Consider the following 23,555-nt stretch of genomic DNA (forward strand, 5'->3'; position numbering starts at 1 on the left):
TGCAACGACGTTTATTTGTTCACATAACCACCGAGATGAAAATGAGTCCCATCTGAGAACATGGTTTTTCGGTGAAGGGACCCCTTCAGTCAAACATATACAACTTTGTTTGTCTAGCCAAAAAAAAATCTGCAACTCAAATTCTAAACGCTGGATACCCCTGTGTTTTAGTACTTGACTTACTGCATTTTGGACGATAGTTCACAAAAGTCAGAATTATATATTGTAGTAAAAGCGATATCAAATACCGTTATATATAATATACTGCTTGTTTCAGTTATTGACCTATTTCGTACGTTTTCAATACCAACCCACCTTGAAAAAAGACTAATATGAGTGGGAAGCTTCATTGAAATAAATATATTAATTTCTTGCTCACTTTATGGTGGGTCATGGCAGACAGACATGGCTAAATGGAGTCATCTTATCATTTCCATTTTTTGTTATATACAAGTCCATATCTTCCTCGAATTATTAATGTTGTTAAGTGCAGGGTGGCGCAAATTTTTGCAAATAGCATCGCACGCCAATCATATTTGACACTTGTGAACTAAACAGCTGGAGCGCGGCGTCAGACAGGATGATTCGCTGTCGAATGACTTCTTCCACCTAATGTTGGAAGAAATCGTGGGAGCCGCAGAACTTAATCGCTCGGGCGCAATTTTTTATAAGCCATTATCGGCTATAACAACCGCGCTGTTAGTTCTGCATTCTCCAAACTGGATAAAGAAGCAAAGCGAATGGTTCTGGTGGTGAAGAAGGACAAAACGAAGTACCTCCTGTCTGTAGACGCACCCGTGTATCGGCACCCACGTCACTGACAGTTATGATTTTGAGGTTGTAAGAGACTTTGTTTATTTAGGAACCAGACTTCACACCGATTATAATCTCAGCTTTGAAGTCGAACGTAGAATCTCTCTTGCCAACAAGGCCCTCATTATGCTTGTCCTAACGTATGGCGCAGAAGCTTGGACGATGATAACATCCGATGAAACGACGCTTGGAGTGTTTGAGAGAAAGATTCTGCGGAAGATTTTGCACGTAGTATTGCAGGCGACGGAATGATGAGTTGCATGAGTTTTACGACGACATAGACATAGCGCAAAGAATGAAGATACAGGGGCTACGTTGGCTGGGTCATGTCGTCCGTATGGATACAAACGCTCCGGCTCTGAAGGTATTCGATGTGGTACTAGCTGGTGGTGGCAGAGGAATAGGAAGGCCTGCTCTGCGTTGTGAAGAGAGAAGGACTTGGCTTCACTTGGTGTGTCTCTTTGGCGCCGGTTATCATGAGAGAGAAATGACTGGCCGCCCATTTTGTTAAACTCGTGCAAAATCGCGTAAGCGGTCATCGCGTCAGTCAAGAAGAAGAAGAAAGTGCAATTTTCAAGTGAGACAATTTTTCCTGCCGACGGGTGTTGGGTGTTTTCTTCCACATAAAAAAAAGTGAAGAGGGCGTTAAATGAAAAAAAATGCACAAGATCGCGTCCATAAAAAAATCTCAAAAAAGAATGTATGTTAAAATTGGTCAATGTGATGTATTTGTAATAATTTCGAGGGTACGTGAACGTTTTTTCTAAAAGCGGTGGCTCCTGGGCAGACAATGGGAAACCTCCGACTGTATTTCTGACATGAAACAGCTTCTCATAAAAAACCATCGGCCGTTCGCAGTCGGTTCAAACTGTAGGTCGCTCCATTAATGGAACAACATCAAGACGCATGCCTCAAGTAGAAGGAAAAGCTGGGCCAAAAACCAAGTAAAGGCTAATTACATGTCACTTTGACAACGAGCATAAACTTTAAATTGTTTTGTCGATACTTTATGAGATATCGATCAGGCATCACCCTTTCCAATATAAAGTATATATGGACGTACAAAAATAAATTCTTTCGCGCCAATCAACTTTCGAATCAGATTGAAGCTGTCTTAGATTTCATGAGGCCAAACATGCACTCAAATGAAAGCTTATAATTTTCGGAGGCAGGAAACATGCTATACCACAGGTATTAGGCATACTTTTGTGGCACATGAAAGCATAAAAAGTTTTCTTCAAAAACAGTTGGCAGCAACTTCCAGCGCTTTGCATTTGAATAATGTATGTGTGCGTGTGTGTGTGTGAGTGTGCAAAAAAAAAGGTCAAGCGCTAACAAAAGTGGCATAAAAATTATTTTCCAGATATGAGCACATTCTGTCGAACATGTCTTTGAATGGAGTGTAAATGCAGCACCAAAAACAAAATCCCAAATCGTTGAGTTACACGAAATTCCACAACACAAGTCACACTATTCCACTACAAATCCATATTCCTCAGTGGCAGACAATTTTATTGAATTGAACACCAAACACTGCCTTGGCCTTCTCGCCGCACTCCACCAGCAGCTGTGGGAGGAAATGCCAATAGTTAGACAGACATTTCTACTATGAGTATGGCAGTTGCGATATCTTGTCTATTTACGTTCAACTCGTTTATGTGAATTGGGCGCGCGCAAAAGCGCCTTGCAACTGGGCTGTTAGTGACCGACACCAATGGACCGGCCTCATTGGCAGCGGCAATTGTTTGCGCGCACGCGCTGTGTAGGCATTTAACTAGACGGTGGCTTCGCCACATGGCCACATGGCAGGCTGGTTAGTAAAATTGATAACTGGCCAACACTTTGCGTGGCCGTGAAGTCGTTGCACGTTACTCTTAACATTGTTCGCGGCGACGGATGGTTTCGCGGTGTTAAACGGATCGCTTTTGCTGTTGTTACATCTCGTTGTAGTTGTTGTTGCTGTTATTGTGTTGCACTCATCAACAGCAGCCGTCGCAGTAGGAACATCGGCGGCAGCAACTTGAACGTTTATTCGTTGCTGCCCTCGGGGTCAGCTGGCTTCTTTAATGCTGCAGCGCCGATCCAAGTGTGTGCGTGCGCATTTTGGCAAACACTTGCAACTGGTTGCCTAGAAAATTGGAGTTGCCATACCATGTCGGCGCCAATACCATAGCAGTACTCTTTGTGGCTGATATTTGGTCTTAATTCGGAACGAAGCTTGGGTTGCCGCTTAGGTTTAAAGCAAAATATTTTACTGGGTAATACGTGTCTATATTTACCTCTCTTGGTTTAATTTGGTAACGCAGAACTATTGGACCATTACGTCCATTTCGTGGAATCAATTTCCGAAAAATGTGTCGAAATTTTTTGACATGGAAAAACTTCGAAGGGATACCTTTCCATCGAGTTCGCCACCTTCAATAAACAAAGCTGAGTTTAATGCGGGTGACTTAAGATAAAATTTCTTCATTTAATCCACCGTGAAAGCGTGTTTCGCAAGAAATTTTATGTAATCAGAAAGTAGTCTAAAGTTATTTGCTCTATGAAGAAGCACACTCCGAGATCTACCATCGCCTTCAAAGTGCCGACCTCTAACTATTTAAAAAACTTCTTCTTCAACTTGAAGTTTCATATCCGCAGTGGTCATCGTAACCGGAACTAAGCGGATAGCAGTAACGTACATTCGAAAACGTCTGAACTCGCGTATCAGCTGAGGAGGATATATGAGGGCATTTTGGTGATTTCCTGACTTTTTAACTTTTTCTCATAGTAACATTTAATTCAACACTGATCTCGTCGATTACCACATATCAATAGTTATTGGTCCAATTTTAAACTGGTTTCGACATTTGAGCATTATTTTTTGCTTAAAAGATCATTACCGAAACTAAGATAAGGCTTGATAAATATGAATTGGGCTTCGCACTTGCGATTTCAATGGCCAAAAAGTGGTTTACTAAATGCCGTCGTAGTCGATCCAGAAAATGCGACGCCGTCACCCAAAGGTCAATAAAACCCATATAATGGTAGGACGATATACAGAATGATAGAATTAGATGACAGCACACTCAACACGGGTGAGTTAGCTAAGGCTGTGCGGATTTAAACTGACCATATTTATCGCATTTTACATGAATATTTGGACAAGAAGAAACTACCCGCGTTATGGGTGCTGTGATTGCGTAACGATGTTCAAATGCAATCCGGACGAGTTTCTTTGCAGTCTCGTAACCATGAATTGTTACTTTGTGCCACTGGAAATAATGGTCGGCGAACTGGGCAGACAAACCCAAAAGTCTGAATATACGACTTACGGCTGACGAGCGCAAGGAAGAAGGACAGAGGAGCATGGATGAGTGGCAAAATCGCTGGAACTTGGCGACAAAAGGGAGGTGGACACATAGATTTATCGGTGGCGAACAGGCATGGATCGAGCAAAGATATGGCGGAACGGATTCCTACCTGACACAATCCCTGATGGGGCATAGCTACTTCCGAAAGTGCCTTCATAGATTTGGTCATGATGACGCAATGTAGTGCTCGTTCCGCGGTAGTTGCAGTGAAAATACAAGATTTGTATCCGAAAGGACGACTACAGAAACGATAGGTAAAGAAAGAGTTATGCCAGGCAATATAGTAAAGCACATATAATCGCAATCGAAGTTAGTGTGGGACAAAATGAAATACTGGTCCGCGAATGCGCTATAAGAGCTGCGGCAGAAAGAATGGCAGCGTAGCGCAGAAAGGAGACAACCAAACAATGTGTAGGTATGTGACGAGACATAATTTTTTAAGATTGACCTGCAAGTCTAACGGCGGTACGGCAGGGCAATATTATGTAGCTAAGGGTTCGCACGTAGGTGTAATGTTTCGCAACTCCAGCTTAGTAGAATAATGCTGACTGTGCGGGGTTCCAAATGAGGTATACCTTTAGCGAGCAGTATAATTCGACATAGACCACATATGTTGACGGTATCTATGTAAGATCCCCTCTTCGGATAAAAAAATAACACAGCGCCGATAAAAACCAGTCGGGTGAATGAAGCCCCAAAGAAAGCCAAACTGTCTGCCAACAAAGTCAAGGCGACAGTTTTTTAGTGAGCGACGTTGATTTGAAACAAAAACAACCGCATTGGGCATAGAAAATAGTGCCGTTTCATCAAAATGATTCCATAGATCAAATAAATCTGGGGAAAAATGTGCTCTACTAGACAAAAACTCAAAAGACTTCTTTAATAGTTAAGGGCATTAAGGCTTATTAGTACTTAACATCTTAGACCCCAGTATAGTGAAATTGACCACAGCGCTCGGTACCAAAGTTTCTCTCCTTCCAAACTCTCTTTGTGTGTTTGCGTGGTCCATCTAATGTCTTTCCTGGATGGCGGTGGTATTAGCTACACTTTTGTTGAGGGCAACAACCAGGCAGATAGGGGACTCTTACAAGTTAAGAGACGGAATAAACTTGGAGCATACTCCCTTATGAAGCACTGCATTTTCCTTTTATACTTGACACATTTGAGTTATGAATAACTTCGTGAAAAATTCATCAATTTCGACTTCCTTCGGTTAACATTTTATTTTATATAATGCAATTTATGCCATGCGGTCGCCGCAACCGAATGGTTGGGTGCGTGAACATCAAGTAATAGAAAACTTTGTTTCTAATAGCGGTGGTCGCTCAGCAGAAACTGGCAAAGCTCCGGGTGCATTTTTGCCATAAAAAGCTTGTCATATAAAAAACCATCGCCTGTTCGAAATCGGCTTAAAACTGTAAGTCCTTCCATTAGTGGAACAACATCAAGACGCACGTCACAAATAGGAGGAGGAGCTCGGCCAAACACCTAAGAGACGTGTACGCGTGAATTATTTATTTATTTTTAATGCTATTGATTGCGTCAATGACCATAAACAACATCAAGAAAATGGTCACTATTTCCATTTGGGCCCTTTTTCTGCATTTTTTCATAACATTTTAAAGCATTAACCCGTGTTATGGCGTCGATTTCTTCACGAATATTGTCCTTCGGAGAGTCGAGTGTTTGCAGCTTATTAGTGTACACCACTTCCTTTAGTAGCCTCACAGGAAACAAAATCTTTTTCATTTCTCGCCAAATTAAGGATCTTTCTTACTTTCATTTCTAGCGACTTGGATTATCCAGAGGTAACAAACGCAAAGTCTTTCTTCATAGTTCTCTGTAAAGTAGTTTTCGGGATGTTCAGCTGCAATGAACGATGATGAAAGCACGGGGTTCTCACGGACATCTTCAATAGCAGCCTCCTTATTCTCTTTCCACTCTTCGCTCTCGTATTCTCCCAACTTGACGATGCTCGCATTCGCTGAGGCACGAATTTCCGCCCGAGAGATGTCGTTGTATTCACTGAAGGCGATGGGCGAATGCGGTATTTAGAAAAATTCAGGATTTCTGCTGATTCTTCGGGTGTGTGCTGCTTCATGGGGGTATTTGTAACGCAGAGACGAGTCTAAGAAACAAAACAAGAAGAAATTCTGAGTTTGTTTTTTTGAATTTTGAGCATCCCTTTAAAAGGTTTTTTAAATTATCAATTCCAGGCAAAGCACACTGAACAGGTGGTAGTAGTAAAGCCGCGGATTATGGTTTTTTTTTATTTATTTTTTCTTTAAATAATTGTAAAACATCGTTTCAGTTACTCTAATCCACTAGTCTTTGCTTATAATTCTTGACATTGTAAGGGCCACAAACAAAAGCAAAATGCATTGTTTATCTTGCGCCAACTCGTCGAAAGGGCTATTGAATATAGAACACTATTTGTTATGTTTTATTGACTTGACAAAAGCATTTGATAAGGGTTTGCTTAAAAATGCAATTAAAATTCTAGAAAAATGCAATATTGACAATAATGACCAGGGATTAATTAGGAATCTCAACGCCGAAAACACTATTTCCGTCAAGACTAATATCAACCCCAATACGGGTTACAACAGGGATAAGACAAGGCGACAGCTTAAATGTGATTATGGACGAGATAATATCTGCTGTAAAATCTATACAGGCAAGAGGATATTTGCTGGGAAATGAATTGAAGATAATGTGCTACGCCGATGACGCAGCTATAATGTCGGACAACGAAGACGACGCAGATGTTGTATGCCTTCGAGAAAGCTGCTTCTGCTTCTGCCGTGCAGGGGTTAGAATATGCCCGAGGTAAGGTATGCCTGCCGTAAAAGGCGACTAAAATCTAGGTTTACCAGTGCCTGAGTAGTATGGGTGCTCAACTGGCAGTGTCTTCGGGCTCGATGGCTTACCGGAGACCATAACTCGGTACTACGGGGAACAGGAGCCCTCAGAGTTCGCTCTGACCTGTTTTTGGGAACGGCCCTTCGGGGAGGTTTTCGTGGTGGCTGTGGTTGAGACATAAAGCGCGGGCAGAGCCTTTTGGCTCGATGTAGAGTTGCATTGTAACCAGGTGCCGGGACCTTCAGAACTGCAGAGGTATGGGTAGGCCTCGAGTCCTACGAAGGCTGTTAGTGTGTCCATGCCACACTGCCAATTGGTACCTTAAATGCCTTTTGCATTTGGGGGCGCTGATCAACGCATTGTTTTGATCCGTGTGCCTTTGGGTACCGTGGGTTTAAGCTTTCGCCAGCAGGTACTCACGTAAAAAAAAAGCACTGGACGCTATCTGGGTACCATAATTACATCTTCGAAAGAATTAAGAGCCGAGGAAAACAACCACATGAATAAAGCAACACGAGTTTCTGGATGCTAACGCGATGTAATATGGCGAAATAAGCATCTAAGCTCAAAAGGCGGAGTCCGAATTTATAAAACAAGGGTTCGACCAGTACTCACCCATGTTGTTGAAACCCCAGCAGATACAACTGTAACACAACAAGCAATGACCAAGATTGAGATGGCAACATTTCGATCAATCACAGGACATACTCGCAGAGATCCTATACGAAACGAAGAGATTAGATGGATATGTGACGCACAAGACATTGTCAGGTGGAGCCGAAGACGAAGAAGGGAGTGGATGATGGGAAGACCGAGGACTACGAGGCTATCCAGACGCCCCCACCCTTCTCCTCCACTCCGCTGGAATAAGTGTTGGATATGCAGCTCTATCGATATTACTGGCTATTTTATTTATTTTTACTTATTTTTACTTTTTTTTATTTGCTTGCGGCGCACGCATACAAGATAGGAATTACAAACAATGATAACTGCAGATTTTGCAATGAACTGGAAGGGAGGGAAACTTTAGAACACTTTCCATGTTCTTGCCCTGCGTTAGCTAGAACCAGATTAAAATGCTTAGGAGCTCCACATTATGAGAAGTTGGAATGCCACTCGGGGTTAGAGCTTCAGACTTAGATTCGCAAAAGACGCAGACCTATTACAAGAAAACTCTACTCTAGAGAAACGTAAAGGTCTAGCTCCATCTGGTACCACTAAGGACCAATAGGTCTACCTATGTCACGGCTTTCAGTCGGCCAAGAGAACCTAACCTAACCTTCACTTAGTTTTATTTGTAACCAACCAAATTGCATTTCTTCTATAAAATTGTCGATGAACAGGATTTAATCCTATACTAAAGAAGAAGAAGGAAAATAACGCAAAATAATCAAACCGCAAGTTATTGCAAACTCTTGTGGCTGGACTGGGATCACAAATGGTCGAAGCTTACACGCTCTGAAAATGATTATATCTACAGTCGCCCTGCCTCTAATGAACTGTGCATCTGTGTGTCGTTTTTTATATTCTTGTTCGCGCTGCTCGGGAGCATAGGTTCTCGACAAGACTCCTCCATCGTACACGGTTGTGGGCTGTTGTTCTTGCGCCATTGCATGTGATGTTGGCATCTGCTGATTCGCGCAATATCGACCTTCGCCAAGTGATCTTTGGCCGACAACGACCTATGCTCATTTGCGGATTTCAGTCTAGTGCCATTCTCCTTTGCGTCTTTACAGCTATGTTTTTCAAGAAATTCTACACAAGTTGCCTGATGGATAAAGAAAAGGAAAGGATTTCTTGCCTCTTTGTAATTCTTCCACATAAAAGCAGTCTTCGGTATGTGGACGCCCGCTGATATAAGAAGGCCTGCGTGGTTGAAAGAGGTGATACCTAAACTTTGGATCACGATGAGCCTCTTTTGTATTGCGTACCTATTATTCACACATGGCAACGCTCGCTTGGCATTCACTTCATTTAGCTGCCACCTTTCTTCTATGCCTCGCATGCACGTATTCTCACTTGTTTTGCACTCCATCCAATATTTCAATATGATAAAAAGAACGCGTGTAGTTTGCGAATCAGCACACCTTGCATGATATTATTGGGGTCCAAAACACAACCCCATAGTTAGTATGGGCTTCATGCAATGCGGTTCGTGCGCTCTCTCCTCAACACCAGCCTCATAGCTGGACTAAACGCAACTCGCTCTCGCGCCTATCACCTCTACGATACGCTGCCCTGAGGATGCTGTCAATTTCATTGTTTTCCGGTGTCTAAATTATAGTGTTTTCCACCAATAAGCACTTTAAGCATAAAAGAGATCTCAAACCACTTAACTATGTGAAATGCGAGTGCAAATGCCAGCCAGCCAGCCACTCAGCCACTTGTTGTTCTTGTTATTTGCAGCGGCAGCTTTGCCGTATTGAAAATCTATCTTCGCGCGCGTTTTTGTGGCATATATGGATCGTGTTGCATGTTGCAACATCTGTTGCTGTAAATTGCAACAGCCACACATTGCTGACTAATCTGCAGCATATGCGGCCCTCCATAGCAGTTGCAGGCAACAGCGGGAACAGTGGCAGTGATGGTTGGAGTGGGGGTGAGCGGCGACGCGTACGCCAGTTGGTGATGGCAAAGCACCACAGACTAGAAACGGGAAGGCGTATTAACTGGCAGACATTTCGATTGAGATTTGTACAAAACTTTTCAAAGCGTTGGTATGGCGTTTTGGCAAATTTCCCTCTACCTTTGGCGCAAAGTTACATGAGACGTTTGTTCCACCCACAATAAAATAAACGCCAAGTGCGGTAATGTGCTTTGTATGTTCGCATTGTATCGAGTGTGGTTTGCACGTTTTTTTCGCATGCCACGGCATGTGGCACGAAATTGTTTTGGTGTTGCACTTGAGCACACCATTCCAACGGACGTGGCCGCTAGACAGCAATGAGGCATTTTTCGGCTAGGAAATGATTTATTTGCTCACGCGCACTTCACAAACGAAGGTGCAAATGTTGTTGTTATAGTGGCGGCAGTGGGAGTACAGCCTTTTATTGTTGTTTTGTGTGCAGTATTTGTTAGCATTTTGCGCTGGTATTTATCACAGTCTAATTAATCTTGACGATAAGAATTGGGCAACATGACGAGTGACCACTAATAGTTTTGGTATGCGTTCGTGCTTGGGTGGAATGGGCTCTGGTATCCATATTTTGTTATATTACTGCATTTTTATACCATTCGGTTGTGAGTAGTGCTTGGAGCAAAAGAAAAAACATTTAGCTGTAAGAATATCCAAAGTTATTGAATATTAGAAAGCCCTGATCCCCAAGGAGCTTGAAAAATCCACAATTCAATAACCCTCAACTATATTCTTCTGAAAATATTTGGGTGAATTTGATGAAGAAATGATGTGGTGAAAATATACTGTCAGTGAACAAAATGAACAAAAATTTATCCCTTTAACGGCTGTGCGAAAAATATGTCTCACCTACAAAACTTATCACACCTTCATGAAATCTGGGTGTCATACAAGGCTTGCGCGGCTCTCCCGTGAAGGGAAAGTATATGCGAAAGAGTAGTGAACTTCACAATATAAAATCAAAACGTATAGCAAACAGATTACAAATACATTTTTCATCTTCGTTTGGTCTACTTATTCCCGCTTAGTGAAATTTGAGCCATAACAGAATGAAGAAATGCTCGTTTGCTTTAAAAATTGTAATTGGTTGGTTGAGAGCCATCACAGGACCAATAAATGTGTCCTTAGGGGTACCAGTTGAAGTTAGACCTTTACGCTTCTCTAGAGTAGAGTTCTCTTGTAATAAGTCTGCGTCTTCTGAGAGTCGAAGTAAACTCTGAAGCTCTAACCCCGAGATACATTCCAACTTCTCATATTGCAGAGCTCCTAAGCATTTCATTCGTGTTCTCGCTAATGCAGGACACGAACTTAGAAGGTGTCCTAAAATTTCCCTCTCTTCCAGTTTATTGCGAAATCTGCTGTTATCATTTTTTGTAATTCCTATCTTGTATGCGTGTGCCGCTAGCAAACTTTGGCCTGCCCTATGATAGTTCTGCTTCTCTTCTACTTCAGCTAGAGCTAGTACGAATCTGGCGTATTCATTTAGAAGAGTCTGGATTATTATTCCTCCTGTCGATCTGTCCTTTCATGTCCTCCATGATGCCATTGTAGGCCGTCTTTAAGGGTTCTAATATGTCGTTTTCTTGTTCACATGGCATGTAAACTGCGCTCTTGGCAATCTCATCTACATATAGCCGTCAGTCTGCGGCCAATCTATTTTTGGCTTCCCTGATTTGAGAACATTTTTAGATGAAATTTCATATGAGTTTATTACCTTTATCGCTGCTTGACTGTCAAGGGTTTATTTTTATTTTGGAGTTGCTCGATGCCTTCGCGACTGCTAATTCCGCAGCCTTTCCTACAGCAGAGACTTCTGCTTGAAAGATACGCAGCTTGAACAGCAGACTGATGCCTAGCTCTGCGCAATAGATCCCTGCACTTACTGCGTCTAACAGTTTTGAGCCGTCAGTAAATACATTAAGCGTATTGGGGCTAGGTTTCATTCCTCTTTTCCACCCCTTTTCTTCTATTATTGCTCGAAATTTCCTCACCCAATTGCATTTTGGAGTCATATAACCTGTATTGGCCCTATAACTCATGACTATTGAGCTATGCATGAATATTTTTCACGTAAATTCACCCCTTACGCTAAACCTTACAGCAGATTTAGGTGCTAGACTTTCGCCGCAAAGTCAGTCGGTGAAAGGTTGAGTACTTTTTCTAATACTGCCGTTGGAGTAGTTCTCATCGCCCCGCAAAGTGCACCAAGACCTTTCCATAGCTATTTTGTATGTCGTTTTCCTTTTCCAAGCACCGTAGAGTAATACTGACTTTACTACAACTGAATAGCACCAGTACATTTAAAAAGCAAAATACCCCATGTAGCACCCAGCATCCTCTTACATGCATATAGTGTGTCACTGGCCTTTTTCTTCCTCTCTAATATATTGTACTTCCAGGATAGTTTGCTATCCAAATTATTCCGAGTTAGTTCGCGTTGTTTTGATAAATCTGTTCTCAATGGCATTTCAGCTTCGGCGGAAGCCAATTCAGGATCTTGTACTTTGTAGTAAAAGATATTATAAAAAATTTTGTAATAATTGGAAAAAAATTGATAAATGAGATTAATGCAAAGTTCCAGTAAATATTCGACATTCCTATAATAAAAAAAAGCAATGCCCCAATGAGCCTAGTCATTTTTGATTTGCTAAACTGGCAATTAATTTTATGACATTTCAACACATTTTGGATTACAGAAATGTCTCTTTTGCAAGCTTATGTATTCATATATATTGCCAAAAAAGAACCTTCCAGAAGAAATTAGCTCCCAAATACATCCAACCTAGTGTAGATCGGAGCATTCTGCCCATAGTTATTAGCTTACATATGTACGTACTTTAGGGCTTTATTTTATAAAATGTGGAGATTTGTAGAAGGTTCTAAAAACTCACAATAGCTAAACAAAAAAAAAACGAATCTATTAAATATAACACCGTGCTACAAAAATCAACTTTTTTTTAATCCAGGCAAAACTCCATACGCACGTGAAACTGCAGATTTTATAAAATAATCTGAGTAGTCAGTTTACCATTTCCTTATCTATTTAATTTTTAAACGAACTTTAAAATTTCAGAGAACTAAATACATTTTCAAAAAATTATTTTAAATACCAAACGAAACGGATAACAAACGAAAAAGGATATTAAAATAATTTGAGCTTACTTAGAGTGGCATATTTAATTATTTCCACAAATGAATTAATCGCCATATTCTACCCGACATTCAATTAACCGACAATTCCTGGACCGGACAGGGTTTCGACATACGCTCAACGACATCCATCGGCAGAAACTTACCACCTTCCTAAACTCCCCACCCCTGAATACCGTAATCGCAGTCCAACTACTACCTACGGCAGAGGAAGAGACTGCAGTAGATTAAACTCCTACCTATCCAGAATTGACCCCGACGTACCAAACATATGCCCAGCATGTGAAGGCAACCCACACGATTCTAAGCACATTTTCGCATGCTCATCAAACCTACTCATCTAACACCCCTCTCCCTTCGTACCCAACCTGTCGAAACGGCAAGTTTCCCGAGCTCACCGTTAGATGAGCCAGACGAAGACAACCGGCAACTAAATACATTACACTGACAGAGTTTAGTAAGCTTCTACAACAACAACAACCCTAGATTCCACATTATAAAGTTTTTAGTCAATGCTCCAAAGCTGGAATTGTTTTACGATCTGGTATACCGGCATATGAAATACGATCTGTGAAATACTTAAAGAGCCTAATGTCGCCTACATGCTCATTCAGGTTTCTTAGGTGAAACTTTCTGAGGACGTATTGGTAAAATAATATAAGAAAAAAATTAAGGAATATGAAGAAAAGAAGAAAGAAAAGAGGGAAGGATATTACAATTGGCTGAATTACGATTGCGTTTTCCGTTTAATGCTACTGACGAAATTTATCATGTGACTAATACTTAGGGCCTTCCAAAAGACCTTCTTCCTTTCCCCCCCTTTAATTCTTTTCCTTCTGTTTTCCCTCTGTATGGCATTAGAATGGACCAAGTTTGATTCTTTGTCCAAGGAGGCCCTTAGTGTCGGCAGTAATTTATACATCTTCTTCTTGGCACGGTAGCCGCTTAAGCGGTTTTGGTCGAGATCAATAAAGCACCGCAGTCGTTTCTTGCTCATATTAGCCGGGGCCAGTTGGACACACCAAGTGAAGTCCGTCCTTCTCCAACTGATCGTTCCAACGCAGAGGAAGCCTTCTTCTTTCTCTGTTACCACAAGTACCACATTAAATTCCTTCAGAGCAGGAACGTTTGTATCCATTCGGATGACATGACCCAGCCAACGAAACCGCCATTTATTCTATCCTTTGTTAATACTTAAGCCTGTTATACCAACCGGCAGAGCAACCAAGTGAGGATCAGAAGCTGAAATTTTAGTCCCGCGAGCGCAGCACAGCTAAAAAAGAAGCTGCTTAGATTATTCCACCTCATCCAGCAGACAGATAGCTATAATGGACTCCAGGGAATGCCGAGTTTCAAAGTATGCATACCTACCGAATAATATCTAGTTAAGATACCCACAAAATTCGAGAGCTGAGTATTTGTTAACCTAAGAAGCTCCCTCGAGTGCTTCTGATCTACTTGTGCCCAGAAAGATCTCGCGACCTCGCAAATTTTTGTTCGTTCGCTGAGTTATCGTGAAGTCCACCTTTCCAGTATCAACCCTCATCTCTTATATCAAAATTCTCGGGGAAACAACTTAGAGGTCCTCTGGCAATCTAACTCATCCGGCCAGTAGCTTCCTGCAATATTTCTGCGACCAGGTACCCAGATGAGCCTAATGAGGAACTTGGGGGCTGATCAATAATCTGGTCAAGGGATTATATATTCCACATCAAGCGATTGCCAAAGAACTTGCCAGACTCAAGCCTGATTAAAGCTACCGAGCCTGGCTTAAAAAGGAGCAACTAAAAATATTAAAAAATGAAAAAGGAAAAATATTAAGGTCGTATGGTAAGATTTGCGCTGAAATGCGGAATTCCAGAAGTAATAAAGAGTTGTGTCAAAAAATCAAAAATTGTCTTCAGTGTCCTATGGAAAGCACAAATAAAACTCACTTTTTCGTCATATAAATGGTCATTAGGACAATTAGAGCGGGACATTCTTATTGCAAAATACTCTAAAAAAAATTTTTATTCTTAGATTTAAAAAATAAATACCTATAGCTGAAACACGACAAATATAAATGACATCAATTGACTTCGTTTGCCAAAAATTGTCGAACCAATTGCCACGAGAAAGCATATCCCATAAGCCGTATTTGAAGGTTTTACATGTATGTGTGCGTAAAGAATGTAACTTAGTGAAGAGATTTTGTTATTTTTATAGTCCCATTACATGGGAACAAATCTCATACACAGGCATACATACAACCGTATATACAAATGCAAATAGCATACGCCAAAAAACAGGATCCCACGGTATGGCAAAATATCAACAGCGCTATAGCTTCTTCCACCACCACCACCAACAACAACACCAGCTGCATTACTAGCCAAACAGAAGTCTTGAAGCGTTAAAAGCAAAACAAACTGAAACCCATAATGGAGTCAACACCGGAATGTCACCGCATTAGGCGAAATTTGCATACGCATTTTCCGTGCATCGTTTGGCAATCGTCCTGCTGCAAAGTGTCTAGCAACCGGCTATGGACCCGCATACTGCCGGTAAGTGGCCCCACCCATCATCAAATTAACCCGCCTACGGCATGCGACAAATAAACTACAGCTGTTCCGAGCGACCCCATTCACATACACATACACACGCATACCATGAAACCATCAAAAACCAATGAAATGAAATAAAATTCCAATAAAAACATTTTATCCTATACAGCCAGCGTTTTTTCTTTGCACTTCCGATTTTTGGCAACGGCAAACGGCAACTCCTCTTTATCTGCATACAAGTAGATGGCACTTTCTTCCCGGGGGAGGAGAGTTTGCGTGGTTGGGGTTCATACGCGCGTGTTGATATGCGTTGACAATGTGGAAACGCGTGTGCCAGTCAACTTTGCAAAAATTTCGCAAGCACCCCCAGTTTGGTCCTTTGATTTGCAGTACTTCCTTGTTTTTTTTTTTGCAAAGTGCTTTCACCAAAGCGGAACGGCTAGCCTTGGCTGTTTATTCTGCTGGTTGTTTGTTTTGTTGTGGTTGTGCTTAGTGACTGTTGTCAGTTGTCAATTGGCTGAAAATGTTGTCATGTCCTTGCGAATGTGTACTTTTGAGATTTGCTTGTTGTATTTTTAAGCTGATTGGTTGTTATTTTTATGGTTTCATCGACTTTGTGCTGCTGTGATGGTTCAAAAGACATATTTTCTTAATAAATATTAACGTAGTTTTGTGAAATTTTTGTCTTTCAAAAACAGAGTCTTAGAAGAACGTTTTTCGAACAGCTTCACTTGTGAGAACAAGAAATTATGTGTAAATGAATATTCCTTTTAAGTTTTGTCCAATTTTGAACGTTAACTGGTTGTTTTTTAAGGTTACATCGTTTTTAAAGGAGAAAGCCCTACCAATTAAAGCTCTCCTCCTAATCGACAACACTCCTTCTCACCCAAATGAAGCTGAACTGACAACGGAGAATGGGCAAATTTCGGAAATGTTTATGCCACCAAACGTTACTCCCCGATGGAACAGAATGCAATAAAAATAGCAGCGACAAAGTCTAATTTGCTCGAGTCGTTGAAAAAATTAAGTTAAAAACAGCTACAAATCTTTTGGATGCGGCTTGGTTTCGTGTTGGTGAAGCAACATTAGCTAAGTGCTGGAACAGAATTTTAAATTTTGCGGTAAACAATGATGATCCCGAAGATTATATTCCGTTGGCGGTTTTAAAAGAAAAATGGGAATCTGAACTTCGCACCTTAATGCGCAACACCGTTGATCTCCTTAATAGTTTAAATCTTGAGGTTCATTCGTGTTCGCAGATATGCTCAAAGATATGTATGTGGGTTATTGAAAAAACTGTTTTTATTAAAAATTTCACATCGAATTCACGTTACCAGCCATTCATGAATGGAACAAAGATATCGAGGAGGGCAATGCAGATGACGATCATCAACAAGAGGACGAATCCGATGATCACAGCGTATCAGAGCAACTGGAGAAAATTTAGCCGACTGAAGCAGTTGAAATTTTCAACAAGGCGTTAATATGAGTTTTAAAAAAACAGAAGATACGAAAGAAGATGACTGATTTTTTTAAATAAAACCATCGTATGACTTAATTTTCAATTAATATGTAACGAAAACAAGAATAAAATGGGAATTTAAATGTGAAAAAATATATTTACTTAGTCTTTTTGGGCATTCCAAAACGTGAACACTTTTGTTAACGTGAACTGCCTTGGTTTGAATTAGTTCACGTTATCGAGCGTGCGCTGTAAATAGAAAAAAAAACAATTTAAGTGATGGAAGTCTTCATTTTTTATGTTTGTGCACTGTAGCTGTCTTCACAAGTGCAAAAATTCTAAATCTTCCGATAGGGTGATGCACTAGCGATTCCATGTCAAGTGATCCAAATATTTTGAATATTGCCGTGAATTTTTCTGAAAATTTTTTATTTGTAGGGTTGAGTATAATAAGAAGGGAATTCACAGAGTTTTGGAAAAAAAGTTAATAATTTTAGGATTTATTTAATGTTGAAAATGTTGGTATAGAGTTTTTTAAAGTAGGTAGGCACTCCTCAAGTAGCACTAAAGCGCCGTTTTGATACCATTATGAGACCTCCTACAGGCAGATATCTACAGCCAGCCTGAGCTGTTTATGCAATGGAGAACGTTACTGGGATTTCGGTTGACGCACTGCTCCAGGCTGTCGAGGAAAGGAGCACCCACTGATTTTAATCGTCTAGCTGCCAAACTCGGACATTTACAGAGAAAGTGCTTTACAGTTCCTTCTCTGGAAGGTTCCCACAACAAATAAGGGGTTAAATGGTAACCCTAGCTTTTCCGCGTGTGCGCCGATCGTCCTGTGACCGGTAAACACAGCTACGAGTTTGGAAATTGATTGGTGAGGAGTCCAAAGAACTTACTGAGTCCTCCGTATATCGAAATAGCACAAAAAGAAATGGAACTCCATCTTTTCTGCGCTTTCCTGAGAAATAATTTGTGCAGTGAAAATATCCTCAGCTCTTTTTAATATTAAACAGTTTTTTTTTTTAGTTTTTAACCGTCCTACTGAACTCATTATTCGGCAAACCATCGGAAAATTGAGAATAATTTTTCGTTGATGGATGATATTCGACTGATTAGATCACGTGCAGATCGATTCGGCGCCGATCTCAACAACTTGGCCTATCTTATGGCACTACTTGGTTTCTATGCAAAGATCTTATTTGAAAAGCATACTAAATACAGCTAGTCTAAAATTTGAATCCGGCTAATCTTCCAAAGCGTCATAATTTCAATCGTTGGGCTCTTGAAAAAATCTGCGAAAATCCGCATATTGGGAACCAAATTTCGTTCAGCGATAAGGCCCATTTTTGGCTAACTGGCTGCGTCAATAAGAAAAAATGCCACATTTAGGCTGAACAGCAACTCGAACCCATTCAAGAGCAGTCATTTAATCCATCGCAAACAATCGCTTGGTGCTGCCTATGGGCTGGAGGAATCATTAGCCCATATTTCTTTAAAGACGAGACTGGCGCCTATGTAAGAGTGAATAGCGAACGATATCGCGCCTTGATAAACGTATTGTTTTTTTGATGCCGGAAATTAAAGCTCGGAATGTCCACAACAATTGGTTCCAAAAAGACGGCGCTACTTGACATACAGCCCATGAAACAATGCTCGTTAACGCTCGTCTCGGACCAGTGGCCACCAAAATCGTGGCATCATACCTTTGGACTTCTATTTGTGAGGGTATGTAAAGTCGAAATGCTTTGTGAATAAACCAGCTTCGATTGAGTCAGTGAAAGTCAACATTACTAAAGTTATACATGAGATACCGACCGAAGTCCTCTAGCGAGTCATTCGAAATTGGTGTTTACGGATGGCCGAATTTCGGCTCAACATTTGAAAGGGATTATCTTTAAAAATAAATGTCATGAATGGTTCTACACAAAAAGAACATACGATGACCCAATCAATTTGAATTTTCGTTGTTTTATTTCAATGTAAAATCCGATACCTCTAAATGTATTACCCTTTATAACAGAGATTTGACCAGGTAAGCTCTTAACTGGCTGTAAAATGTACCTCTACTGGTTAAGCTTCTTCAACAGTAGGAGTTTCTTCGGATGAAGGCTGAGAGAGTGGTCTGTTCTTACGCTTTGCCTCTGCAGCAAGAAATTTGAAATGTGTTATTGCTGTGTATCTTTGCAGCTATTCCGCGTGTTGCAACATTCGCGGAAACTGCAGCTCATTTTTTCTTAAAACTTTCCTTGTAATGAAAGTGATTAAAAAATTGTTGACGATTTTTCAACTGCTGTGTTTTATTTTTCTACGTCAAATGGAGGATTTTTTAATGAAATAAAATAAGAAAAACGTTAGACCATTTCTGCCCAAGAGTTAACAATGCGCATAAGAAGTAGAAGTGAAGCTTTTAAAAATTCGTTGTATCACGCCTGAGACTGTATTTTGAAATAAGAAATCAAAGAGACAAAAAATTATGGAAGTTTCCGAAATTTGGTTTTAAAGTATTTACTTCCTGTTTGGTATACAAAAGAAAAATATTGGAAAGTTTATTTCGTTTTTTTAAAAGTGCAGAAAATTTTCTTTGAAAACAGTTAAGTATAATATTAAGGGAACGAAATAATAGATGGTACAGCAAAAAACAGGCTCCCTCTCTCCTCGGATTTTGTCAACGAAATACGAACTAGATGAAAACATGATCAGAAAATTCAGGACTAGATGATAAAACTTGTCCACTTGCAGCAATGCTAAGGGGGCGTCCATAAATTACGTGAGGTGCTTTTTCAATTTTCTGACCCTCCCTCTCCCCCTGGTGAGATGTCGTGAGATTTTATTCAACCCCCTCCCCCATCCCCCAATCTCACGTGAGATTTTTCAAAATGTGGGTTTCTTATGTAAACGCGTTGGATTGTTAGTGTAAAAAGAAAAAAAAGGTGCTTCGTGCTTTTATTTACGACTAGTTAAGACTAGTAATCAATATTGCTGAGAGTTATAAGTGTAAGAAAAATTTAACAATAGAAGACTTAAATCGTAACTACTGCGATTAAAAAAAGAATATCTACTCTAATTCAGTCCATGGAGAATCATGCGCGGTTTCAAGAGAGACTATTGGGACCAACATGTCCATATGATTTTCAGTAAAATCATGTGCTCCTTCAACTTCGTTCTAATCTAGCCACTCTAAGCCGTTGACGCTTGCGCACAGTAACTCATTAGCTCGTCTTGTGACAATCCGTGAGGGTCGCACTTTGCGGAACATACGCGCTTGCTTAGCTGGTGCAATGTGAGCTGCTCGCCTGTGCTCTGCAGCTCTTGTGATATATGCGAAGTAAATACCGCATGTACTGTAGCATATTTTCTCTAAATCATCACGTATACTTGGGCAATAGAGATCAATAGGCGTGCTGATGAAGGCATTCAGCGGTTCAATCGGTACGCAAAATTCAGAAATTCAAAATTTTACTGTACCGCAAATTCAGATTAAATTGAGCTATAACGTCGAAGTGTGAATGAAATTATTTTCTTTTGAACGAATTAGTGAATGATCTTAATCATACTACGATTACGCTTGAGATTAAATCTTAAGCATGTACAATTTTTTTGTTTCAATCAGAAAAAAATTGCGTGATATTTGCCGAGACCCCCCTCTCTCCAACGTAAGATTAGATGAGATTTGACTCGACCCCCGCCCCCCCTTAAATATCTCACGTAATTTATGGACGCCCCCTAAGATCATTCGCAGAAATAACAATCATACTCGTAGAGACCTGCATGGCTCACTGTTTTCTTGAGTTGTTCATACGCTAAATTTCTTGCTCACATTCAGTCAATTGAACCAAAATATTTGGTCAAGTGCAGTTGTAGTGCTATGATAGGCGTACCGACGGGACATAGCCCAGTACGAGTACCAGCGTATGCCTATCAAATATGAATCTCGGACAAGATGGACGAAGAATTTCAGGAAATGTAGGCGCAGGACTCAAGAGAAGCTGTAGGGCATCTCCTTGGCGGATGTTCTGCGTTATTCAAAGCACGCTTCAAATATCTGGGAGCACCGCAGTTTGAGAGATTGGAAGAGATCTCAGCTGTAGGTTGGAACTGCCTCTTTAAATTCGCAAAAGAAACAGGCACTAAGCGGGTGGATTATTTCAAAACACGTAACTAATGAAACTCATCTGGTATGGCTATGGACCGAACCGGTCTATGCGTGACTGCAAGTTCACCCAGTTCAACCTAATCTAACTTCATACTTTTAATTTTTTTTTCGGCACGAGAAAAGGCTTGGAAAAAATTCTAAATTTCCTTTTTACTATTCTTTAGAGGCCCATAACTCGACAAATAATCAACACACACTTTTACACTTAGTAGAAGTGCAATTACCCGAAATATGAGTTATTATAAGGCTTTTTATAAAAATTTTCAAGAGTTCATATCAACATTTTAAAGGTATTCCTCTCTTCCAGATTAAACTTTCAGCGGTTAGTGATACTTCGACAGTACATAAATATAAGATTCAGTTACTTTAAAGGCTTCAACTGCTGTTCATGGGAGCGGAACAGTTCCCCTGACCACAATGAGGACTCCTTGCAAAGTGAGGAGGAATAGAACTTCAACACAATAATTTTTCAACAATTTTTGTTTTGCTTCCTTTATTATATGTAATATAGTTTTGTCTGGTTTTATAACCTTTACGTATTGGCTTGGCAGCTCATTACGATCAATTTCCAATAAAAAAAGATTTAAAAAATATAAGGATTTGTTTTTTGATTAATTACAAATGCCGTAGCTCGCTCTTCAGATTTTGTGAACCTCTCCTCTTCGGACTGCAATTGAACTGTCCGAATATGTTAATAAGTGTTCCCAAAGTAAAAGTTGCATCGTTCGACGGCACTGTACTGTTCTTAATTTTTAAGCTCCAGTTTGAAACAACAGCAACAATAAATCACTCGAGTACTGCGGATAAAGTTGCTGCATTGGTTGTCTCGCTTAAAGGTTTCGGAGCCGAAGTAGTGCAACCAGTTCCAGAAGCCGATCGGCGTAACTAAGTATGAAAGTCTGATGACAGGAACAGAGAATCGTTACGGGAGTGACCACAGGCAGTAAATGTTCCAGATGGAACTGTTGAAACGCTGCCAGAGGACAAATGAGCGCTTGCAAGAATACGCGACAGAGATTGAGTGGTTGGCACATTTGGCATAGGCGAAGGAAACGGCAGACTTCTTGGAGAAGAAATGATACCAGATAGATACCTATGAAATGAGACTTTCAGCTATTAGTCAGCTGTCTTGTTTTTTTTCGTTTGTCATTTGCCAACAATATTCAGTTCATTGTTTGTTACGTTTCATACAACAATGCATTTTTGTCGCTCTTAAAAATATCGAATTTCGTGCCTTCAAACTACGATTTGCACACATCGTTGATTGATTTTCTGTAATCAATTGAAGAAAAACGCTTCTCAAGCTCATCAAATGCTTATAGAAGCTTATGGTGGGCATGCTCTAAGTATAGCACAGTACTTCAGGTGGTTTGAAAAATTCCGAAGTGGTGACTTTAGCGTGGAGAACGAGGACCGTGACCGGCCACCGAATTGCAAGCATTGCTGGATGAAGATGATTTTCAAACGCAAGAAATGATAGCAGAGCAGTTGGGAGTGACCCAAAAAACCATTTCCAAACGTTTGAAAGACATGGTCATGGTTTGAAAGGTCGGAAGATGGGTGCCGCATGAACTGACTGAAAGGAACCGAAAAACCACTTGTGAAATGCTGCTCTACCGGTTCAAAAGGAAGTCTTTTTTGCATCGAATCGTTACGGGTGATGAAAAATGGGTGCATTTCTTCAATCCCAAGCGTAAACGATCGTATGGTCCGTCCGGCCACAAGCCAAAAACAACGGCCAAACCAAATCGCTTCTGCCTCAAGGCAATGCTGTGTGTTTTCTGAGATCGTGGTAGGATTTGGTACGAGCTATTAAAACCAGGTGAAACAGTTGACGGTGCACGCTACTAACGACAATTGACCGATTTGAATAGCGCTATACACCGAAAACGCCCAGAATATGCCGATCGGCGTCACAAAGTAGATGTTCTTGATGACAATGCACCGCCACGTCGGACAAGAGCGACCCGGGAATTGGTGGAGACGTACGATTGGGAACCGCTGATGCATGCGGCTTACTCACCAGACTTGGCGCCTCCCGATTATCATTTGTTTGCATCGATGGGCCACGCACTTTCCGAGCAGCGCTTCAATTCTCACGAAGAAGCCAAAAAATGACTCGATGATTTGTTTGCGGCCAAAGACGGCCAATTTTTTTGGCGCGGCATCCACAAATTGCCGAAGAGATGGGAAAAATGTGTCGCTAGCGATGGCTAGTATTTTGAAGATTAAATTTGTAACCATTTTTTGTTAATAAATGTTTGAAATTAAAAAAAAGTCTCATTTGATAGGTATCTACCTGGTAAGTTATAGAGTGGCGGACATTCATAAGAGATATACGAGATCTGGACACGAAACGGGCGGCATACTCAACACCGAAAGGGACGTTTACTGAAATAGGGATTTTGCGCTGACACAGGAAACAGCAGCTCTCTTAAGCAATCCAGTGCCAAAGGCCTTCGGATTATTCCTATCCGCTTGGCGTGAAATACCGTCAAACACAAAGACTCTCGGCTACAGTGATTTCTTAGATTTTTAAATATTAATCTTAACTTTTTCTCACCCTCATTTGATTAAT

The sequence above is a fragment of the Anastrepha ludens genome, chromosome 6 (genome assembly GCF_028408465.1).
Source record: "Anastrepha ludens isolate Willacy chromosome 6, idAnaLude1.1, whole genome shotgun sequence".
NCBI lineage: Eukaryota > Metazoa > Arthropoda > Insecta > Diptera > Tephritidae > Anastrepha > Anastrepha ludens.